This window comes from Adiantum capillus-veneris, chromosome 2, assembly GCF_014529385.1.
Source record: "Adiantum capillus-veneris isolate H3 chromosome 2, ASM1452938v2, whole genome shotgun sequence".
NCBI classification, from domain to species: Eukaryota; Viridiplantae; Streptophyta; class Polypodiopsida; order Polypodiales; family Pteridaceae; genus Adiantum; species Adiantum capillus-veneris.
In genome coordinates this window covers 171,606,280-171,615,493 of record NC_140932.1, presented here as the reverse complement: position 1 = coordinate 171,615,493, position 9,214 = coordinate 171,606,280, and the positions used below count along the sequence as shown (strand labels likewise).

The 9,214-nt window shown below is 40.2% G+C and overlaps 1 pseudogene; it reads right to left on the bottom strand.

The window, feature by feature from the left end:
* Positions 1 to 1,021: 1,021 nt before the first annotated feature.
* Positions 1,022 to 4,359, bottom strand: LOC147464067 (uncharacterized; annotated as a pseudogene).
* Between the last annotated feature and the right edge of the window lie 4,855 nt (positions 4,360 to 9,214).

The window sequence follows — 9,214 nt, the reverse complement described above, 5'->3', positions numbered from 1 at the left end:
TTGATCGTATTAAACCCCTTTGTATTTACTAAGAAATCCCGCAAAGTCCAAAGCCATTGTAATATTTTTTTATTTTTGCCAATGAGTCTAAAGGGTTGAGGGCCTCCAAGTTCGTAATTGTATGAAGTTTTTAAGCTTTGAATTGAGCCCAAATAGCTAGGAATCCAGTCTTCAAACCTTGGCTAAGGTATAAAAGAAAACTTTTGTAAATATAAACCTAGGTTTTGGTATGAAAGTAAGCATTTTTTGCAGAAGCTCAACGTGACTCTACTATTTCTTCAATTCCTCGTGTCTCTCTCATACAATATTGCATTGTTATTCAGCACATGCCAATGTGTTTGCATGTGAAATCTCTTCCATTTAACATAAGTTTCTTGTGATAAAAGTGTGTTTCTTTTCCTTCCTATGCACTATACATGGAGTCTTACCATGAGACGAGAGACTCTTTTTGAGCAAGCAACTATTCCGAGCGAACACACACACACATAGCAGTGGGGGGGGGGGGGTGTCACAGTAGGAAACATGGGTAAAGACATAAGTTATTGTACAGTGTTAGATGGCATGAAAATAATGAAACTTTTGTGAATTTCTTAGATATGAAAACGTGCTGGTACAAGTTCTAGTCATAATTTGTTTCAAAAGGATCTAACATTTTTTTTCTCACAAACCACTCTTTTATTTCAAAATGACTAACCATAAATTGATTAAGTGGGCATAAGTCATTGCATACATGCAATCATGGAACTAGGTGACCAATCACACTTCCCAAAATCTTAGAGGATTGAAAGGCATAAAGTTAAAAGACCATAGACATTTTTTCTAGGCTCAATCATGTGGAGAGAGAGAGAGAGAGAGAGAGAGAGAGAGAGCTAATTTGAAACCTTACGTTAGATTTACAAGTTACTGACTCTAAAACTTCTAACCTCACACATTCCCCAACACATGTGGGATACTACTCCTCTATTGTGGTTATGATTGCCACTAGCCAATAAGGTCTCTCAAACCTACCACACAAACTACCTCACTCAATCTGTACTTCATATTTCTCCTTGGAACCCTCCACTTTTGAAGCTTGAATTTTCAAGAAATTGTCCTTAATTTTTGCCTTGATTCCATTAACATCGACATTTTTTTCTAACTTAAGGGCCTTATGTGGTACACACCTCGTCATCCTTCTTGGATTCATACTCGGCTCTCACCACGAATCACAATCTTCCAACATTATCTTCACATCTTTCTTGCTCATGCCAATCAGGTCCATTCTAAATTTAAAGCACTTGTCATCCTCCATCACACCCCATGGCATGCGCCTTTCACACTAGTGGATGAAGTGGGCACATTAAGCGATGAGAAGAAAACGTCACCATGTCCATCATCTGCATGAGGGATGTGTGGTGCATGAAAGAGGCAGTAACGTTGAACAGGGGAAAAAAGAGGCTTGGAACAAAGTTCGTTATCCATCCTCAGTTGGCAATTTCTCTCTCCCTGCCACCTTGTGGTTGCTTATTAGCTATTGCTCTTTCAAGACTCATTTCAAGATGACCCTTGTTGGAGGCAAAATATCAAGCAGTGATCACAAACTCCTGACCAAAGGAAGAGCAAATCTTTAATGGAAGCTCAGAAATGACCTTGTGTGCAACCATGTGAGCATCCATGTTAAAAGACAGGGAAAGTGGTGCAGAGATGAGTTGAGATTTTAGGAGAACAATTTAGCTCAGGGGGTTCACCTCCTAGACAGTGTAAGTTACCACGTGAGTTCAAATGAATGGGTTTTTTAATTGCAAAAAAATTTAAAATTTTAGCAAGATCATAATAACAAAAGGGGTTTTTTAATTGATTTTAGAGAAAACTCGTAAGTTTTGGAAGAAAAAGGGGTCATTTTACTACATTAAGCATGTAAGTAAAGGGATTTTTTTTAATACCCTTTGAATGCACGTTAGAGTAGTTTCTTAAAGGTCCACCCCTAAGAAATTTAGTAGGGATGGAGAGAACATCATGTATATGATGACAATGGGGAAACATTGAGAGAGAGAGAGAGAGAGAGAGAGAGAGAGAGAGAGAGAGAGAGAGAGAGAGAGAGAGAGAGAGAGAGAGAGAGAGAGATGCAATTATTGCTACCAGTATCCAACAGTTGATTCCCTCTCTGGTACTATTGGGTAGCATGTTAAAGCAAAGCATTGGGGTCGTCATCCTCAGGGGGTCACTTAATAATTATGTGAATATCACGTGAGTGTAGTAGAAGGAGTTATTAAATTTTAATTTTTCTCACATTTTCACATGTTAAAGGGTATCATAAATGGATTCGAGAAAAAAAATTATAGATTTAATAGAAAAAGGGTGTATTTCATTTGTAAAAAATTCACAGATAAGAAGTTTTAAAAATAGTCCTTGAACGCTTGTGATAAACACAATCTATGCATAGTGAACCCCCCAACCCATCATCTTGTGCATTGTGTTTACTCCAAGCTTCAAGTTTCAATCGAAAGACACATGTGTCATGCTTGGTGAGGGACGAGAGTTGTAGAGAGTGAAGGGAAGAGGTCTCAATTGCTTGGAACCTTGAAAAGCCCATCGCCATTGTAGGCCAATTATGTGAGAGATAGATAGATAGGTTTATTATTGTCTTCCTAGGGTCGTATTCATGGGTTCAAATATGTTCCATAGAAACATGTGATACACTCTATATGGAAATGATAAGTGATTCTGGATAATCCATCATTGTGGTGATAAGAGTCATAATTGAGAGCCCACACTATGGTTGGGAGAGGAAACTGTGTCGGTCTAAGTCATGGGGAGGGAAGCAAGTTTGGATGTAAGAAATCAGATGTGAGCAAAAGTTGAGCATTCTAATCGTGTGTGGTACACGGACTCTCAAACTTGAAATGAGCATAATTTGTAGAGTCAATTTGACTCTTCTTCATTGCCTAAGTGGGAGCTAAGCCAAATGGATGTGATAGTGCACATAGCACCGACAAAAAAATAGACTCAAGCATATAAGGGTAAGTACGATTTCCGCTTTTGGCAAAGAACATAGTTTTGTAGTCAAGGGTAATATGTGTGGTGTAATGTATGAAGCACGGCCCAACAGATTCCTCCCAAACGGAATTACATTGCTTCATTCACTTGGTGTAATGCATCCCATCTCCGAAACCACTTCTTTACTTCTTGCATCCATCTCGTGCTCAAGATCTTGCTTTTATGTGTCTTTTGAACTTTTTGCTTGCTTCCCATGCAATTGTAGGAAGTCGATGTAAGGGGTTTTGACACAACTTATCATGTACTCTACAACCCTTTCCATGCCCATAACCTCCATTAAGATCCTGACTCAAGGTGTAGGGTCATATATTGGGGTGGGGGAAGAGAGAGAGAGAGAGAGAGAGAGAGAGAGAGAGAGAGAGAGAGAGAGAGAGAGAGAGAGAGAGAGAGAGAGAGAGAGAGAGAGAGATAGATAGATAGATAGATTGTATTATCGTCCACGGAGGTCAGATATGGCCTATGGGACCAAAAACAAAACATTACAAATGTGAGGGGATTGTGGGATACATCTTAGTTAAGGACTGAGGGTCCAAAAAGAAAGTTAAGATAAGATAAGATGAACAAAATATATGCAGAAGGAGGTGAGGAGGGAGCCGGTTTGGGAGTTCGAAACTCTTGAATAATGGCTCTACCTCCTTGGTAGACTGCCCATTTTCCTGCTATGCGCGCTTCTCGCATCTTCTATAGTTCTGCCTTCTTTTGCTTGAGTTGAGCGGGTGTAAGATCTTCTGCAAACCACACTTTGATGTCCTTTAGAAGTCTTGATTGCTCAAGAAATTTGATCCGGTCCCTCTTGGTTTTGAAAGTGTAGATTGCATGATTGGTGCGATTCTCGTGTGCAAGAGAAGTGATTGTTGCTGGATCACACTGTACCATAGGGATTGCGGATTGGATGCGGGCAAATGACTCGCTAAACTTGGGATCCCCCTCCCCTTTCCAATCGCTTGGAAGCCCACCAATGCGAACGTTGAGGACGATATCCTCCTGTCGTTGCCGTTCACGTAGCGTGAAAGCCACACGATCTTCGACCCTGCGAGAGATTACCTCTTGTACTTGAGTTTTGACCTCCTTTGTGACGGTAGTCTCTACTTCTTCTTTTGCCTTTGTGAGTTTGATTTTGATCTGTTTTAGCTCCTCCTCCTTGTGATTCTCTATTGTGGCTAGCCGAGCCTCGAAAGCTGCAAGCCTTTGTTTCAACTCGTCATTCTCCTTGCGGAGGCTTTCGACTTCCGTTTGAAGGCGGGTGATGTTGTCTACCTTCGGAGGTGTTTCCACGACTCCGGCAAAACTAAGCTTACTTCGAGACGCGGCCCGGGTAGCCATGAATGCAATGAGCTGCTTAGGTCGGAGTAGTAAAGACCGAACTTCTTGAAAAATACGGCCTTCTTGAGGTTGCAGTGCAGAGACAAGACCTTAGGAATGCCAACCTTCTTGAAATTGTTTGAAGTCGCTCGGGTGAATCTCAAGCAGTGAACCAGGCCGAAATCAGACTTTCAGGCGGTGGTGAATCTCACGCAGCAAACCAGGCCGACATACCGAAATGAGCTAAACCTCTTCGAGGGGCCGAACCAGGTTGTCACATGCACGAGACATTCTCCCAGGGCACTTTGTCGCTCGCAGGGTTACACAGACGACTCTATCTCGCAGACGAGAGAGAGAGAGAGAGAGAGAGAGAGAGAGAGAGAGAGAGAGAGAGAGAGAGAGAGAGAGAGAGAGAGAGAGAGAGAGAGAGAGAGAGAGAGAGAGAGAGAGAGAGTTAGAAGAACTTTGAGACATTGTAGTATGCCATTTTTCCCTCCAAGCAATTTTTTGCTGAGAAACTCCAAATACTAGTTAGCTGGTGTGATTGGAGGTGGGGGATCCCCATGTGTCTCATGCAGGGGGATTGCCAGACTGCCAATAACTACACTTAACTAGGTATATTGGTGTGCCTTCATTATAGAATCTAATGATGTGGTGGAAAGTTATAATGTGAGAATTATTGTTGGACTTGGCCTCAAGCTTGTTTATTACTAGTCCTCAAGAGTTTAGAGGGTGAGTTCCATCAAAAGCCTATCACCAAGGCACAAAACTTGAGAGAGAGAGAGAGAGAGAGAGAGAGATCATTCATTTGTGTCTACTCTGCTTCTAGCATTTGGTCTAGAGCTTCAAAGATCCCTTGCCTTCATTTTTTATTTCACCTCAAGCTTGGCTCCTGCATCCTTCAATTCTTCATTTGTTTTTGAGTTTCAATGCAGCACGACACAATGCAATTAGAATTTGTGCTTGAGAGAATGTGAACAATATTTTCATAGATACAATTTCCTACCTCCAATGAAATTGAAATAGCTATGATCCATAAAGAACAATGCAGCAAGGTAGGACCAGATTGTGTCATATAAGTATGTGACCCTCCATGGATTGATGGTAACCACATGGCACATGGAACATTCAAAACAAACCGAACATTTTGTTGATAAAATTTTGTTGATCAATAGGTGTTACTTGTTTTGCAATGGACTCACTCATATGTGAATCATTGTGCTAAGAGGCTGTGTCATCCTCTTGACTATTATAATCCTTTTATTTATATTTCTCACAGTTATCCACCAGATAAAGAGCTTCTTTGATCAATTTATTTAGCGTCTTGCTCCTTATCATAGGTAGATCCTTCCAAAGATCCGCATGTCTAATTCCCTAGATAAAGATCAACATTAATTGTGCTTGCGTAGGAAGTTCCTCTCTTGGACAGAACTCTACATATCTCTTGAGCCGTAATGCCGCTTTGCATACTGATTCACCCTCTTTTTGTTTGAATCTGTGGATTTTTGAGACCGTATTGTGAGCTATGCCTTTCTGCAAGAATTCTTCTATGAATTCCTCAAACAGCTCATCTAGAGTCTCAAAATCCTGTCTTTCCATTGAGTCGAACCATGTACCTACGTCCTCTTCCAAAGTCAATCCAAATCCCCCAAACTGTGTCGCAAAATTTAAAACTTCCTCTGCTCTAATTACTCTTCTAAAAGTCGCTACGTGATCTCTCAGATCTTTATCTCCGACATATTTCTTGTTTACCCATTTCTGGATCTAGGATGGTCTAACTCGCCGATTGTCTACAAGTCTAACCATAGACTCTCCCAATGCTTCTCTCGCTTCAGGTCTCCTACTATGCCTAGGTTCTTCTTCAAAGGGATTAGTCATTCTTCTAGAAATTGTTCCTTGAGAAAGCATGTCTGTCATCTTTGTGATCACTTCATCTCTCATTATTGCTTCAGGTCTTCTACTATGCTTAGGTTCTTCTTCAAAGGGATTAGTTGTTCTTTTGGAAATTGGTCCTTGAGAAAGCATGCCTCCCATCTTTGTGATCACTTCATCTCTCGTTATTGCTCTAGAAGGGAATCCAGATGGCTCCCTTTTGGGAATTTGTGTAGGAATTCTTGTGTTAGGTGGGGTAATCTGTGGTCCTTCATTGACCAAATCTCCACACATTTTTAATGCAGTGCGTTGGTTTGTGCTTTCTACAGCTCTATATTCTCATCCATACTTGTCAACAACTATAGACATCCACTGATAGGAGTTAGACCATCCCAGATCCAGAAATGGGTAAACAAGAAATATGCCGATTGTCTACAAGTCTAACCATAGACTCTCCCAGTCCTTCTCTTGCTTCAGGTCTTCTACTATGCCTGGGTTCTTCTTCAAAGGGATTATTCATTCTTCTGGAAATTGGTCCTTGAGAAAGCATGTCTGCCATCTCTGTGATCACTTGATATCTCGTTATCGCCCTAGAAGGGAATCTAGGTGGCTCCCTTTTTGGAATTCTTGTAGGAATTTTAGTGTTTGGTGGGGGTATCTGTGGTCCTTCATTGACCAATGTCCACCCATTTTTAATGCAGTGTGTTGCTTTGTGATTTCTACAACTCTGTATTCTTGTCCATACTTGTCAACAACTATAGAGTTCCATTGATAGTCGACTCCGTATGTATAGACATATAAGAGCTTGTAACATGTCAGCTCTTTTGGGTATGGCTCTGAGCACCTATAAAGGTTGACATCATTCTTGTAGATATGTCTATACAATCCTTCACTATCAATGCCTATCATCCAAAATCTCTCAACAAAATTGGTCTTTATCCACTGCAAGTTTGGAATATCAATTGAGGGCGGATGCTCTCCTCTATTGTTGGGATCTCAAAGCTCGTGTAAGAGCTGAGTTTGAATCTAAAGTGTACATTATTTCTAGGCTTAAGTGCTCTATCTTTATGTAAGTAGACTTAGTCCACTGAATTCAGTGCTTTGGTCAAGGAAAGGTTGAAACTATGTCCAAAACCTTGACCATTTTCTCACAATTCTCTCAAATTGTCGGTTGTAGACACCCCTAACTTTCGGATGAATTTTGAGGCCTTAAACGACGTTTTTTCGGGTGCTATTACTTAGGGTTTACATAGAAAGTTGTGGAGCTACTCTAAAGCTTCGTTTTGATTTTTTTATAAAAAAAATTGAATCCGATATCGGAAGCTCAAGATATGGCCAAAATATTTTCTTTTTTACTCAGCCTATGCCTGGAGATACCGAAAGCTCAAGCTATGGCCAAAATATTATTTCTTTTACTTAGCCTATGCCTGGAGACTTTACGTGAATAATGTCTTCTGACTCAGATTTGCTCCAAACTTAAATTGTAGACTCCCCTTGATGTCTTCTACCCGCTGAAAGTCTCAGTTTGTGATTATGACCTTTATTTTGACATTTGAGACATTCTACGTGTAAAATGTCTTTTGTGGAAGAATGAGGTGACTTTTATCCCAATGATTCCTTATCACTCAAGCAACTCTCAACAACTTTCAGAATTCAATTTGGAAATCTTTTGGGCAAGTTATGATCAATACAAGCATGAATCTATCCAGATCTGTCTTCTGGCCTTTACAAGCTCAAATGAGCTGCAAATGCAATGAAATTTTTAACTAAGGACTTCTTTTATGCTCTAGGACATTGAGGTATGCCCAAATGTTTGTTTTGACCAAGATCTGGCCACTAAGACATTATACGCGTATAATGTCTTTTGGCTCAGAATGACATGAAATTTTGTAAACATGCTCAAAACATCATTTCCAACCCTCTTATGTGGTCAAAAGTGAAATTTGACTTCCAGATCTTGGCATGAGACATTATACGCGTATAATGTCTATGTGCTAAGATTTTGACAAAATTTGGTTTGTGAGCTTGTCTTGTGGTGCTTAACACCCTGGCATGCTCATATCTCAATTTTGGTCTCTAAAAGTGTGCTTTAGACATTATACGTGTATAATATCTAACTGGTCAGATGAAGCAAATTTCACTCCAAAGGTTCCTCTTCATACTAGCAACTCACAGCAAGTTTCAAAATTCTATTTGGACATTTTTCGTGCAAGTTGTGATCAATTCAAGCAATCACTTGCCTAGATGCATCTTATGGCCTTTGCAAGCCCAAAAATGCTTCAAATTTGATGAAATTTGGCATGTATGCTTCCTACATGCTATAGATCACAAGGGTGCACTCAGTTGTAACTTTTGACCTTAGATCTAGCCTCTAAGACATCATACGCGTAAGATGTCTAGGTGGTTAGAATTCGGTTATGTTTCTACCAAAGGTGCCCCTTGGTGTGTACAACAAGAATATGTACTCACAACAATTTTTGGACATCAAAGATACACAAAATCATCACTTTTTGACAAGGGAATCCCCTGAAAGAGTAAAATCCCCTTAAATCTCAATCTATAAGCCCAAATGAAACAAAATTTGGTGTATGTGCTCAACACAACATGCAAAAGATGGGTATAATGTCAAAAGTTTATCATACGCGTATGACTGCTGATGAATTTTTGGACAAAATTCATTCACAGGCATCCCCAAGTCTCTAGCACTAGTTTTCAAGCACTTCTACCAATTTTCATGCAAAAAAAGTGCTCAGAATCTGTAAGGTCTCTACCACCCTTGGAAAGCGGATTCCCATGTAATGGAATACATATTAGGCCATTTTGGTCATAAACAAAAAGTTACTATTTTTGGCAGTTTTTGTTACCATATACATGTGGTAGTGATGTGTGTGAACACACTAGGACCGCCGGGGCATTTTTTCCCTCTTTAGGAGGTTTTTTCCCCCGAGCATTGTATATACGCCCATCCCTCTAGGGCTATCAATCTTTCCATTGCACACTAAGT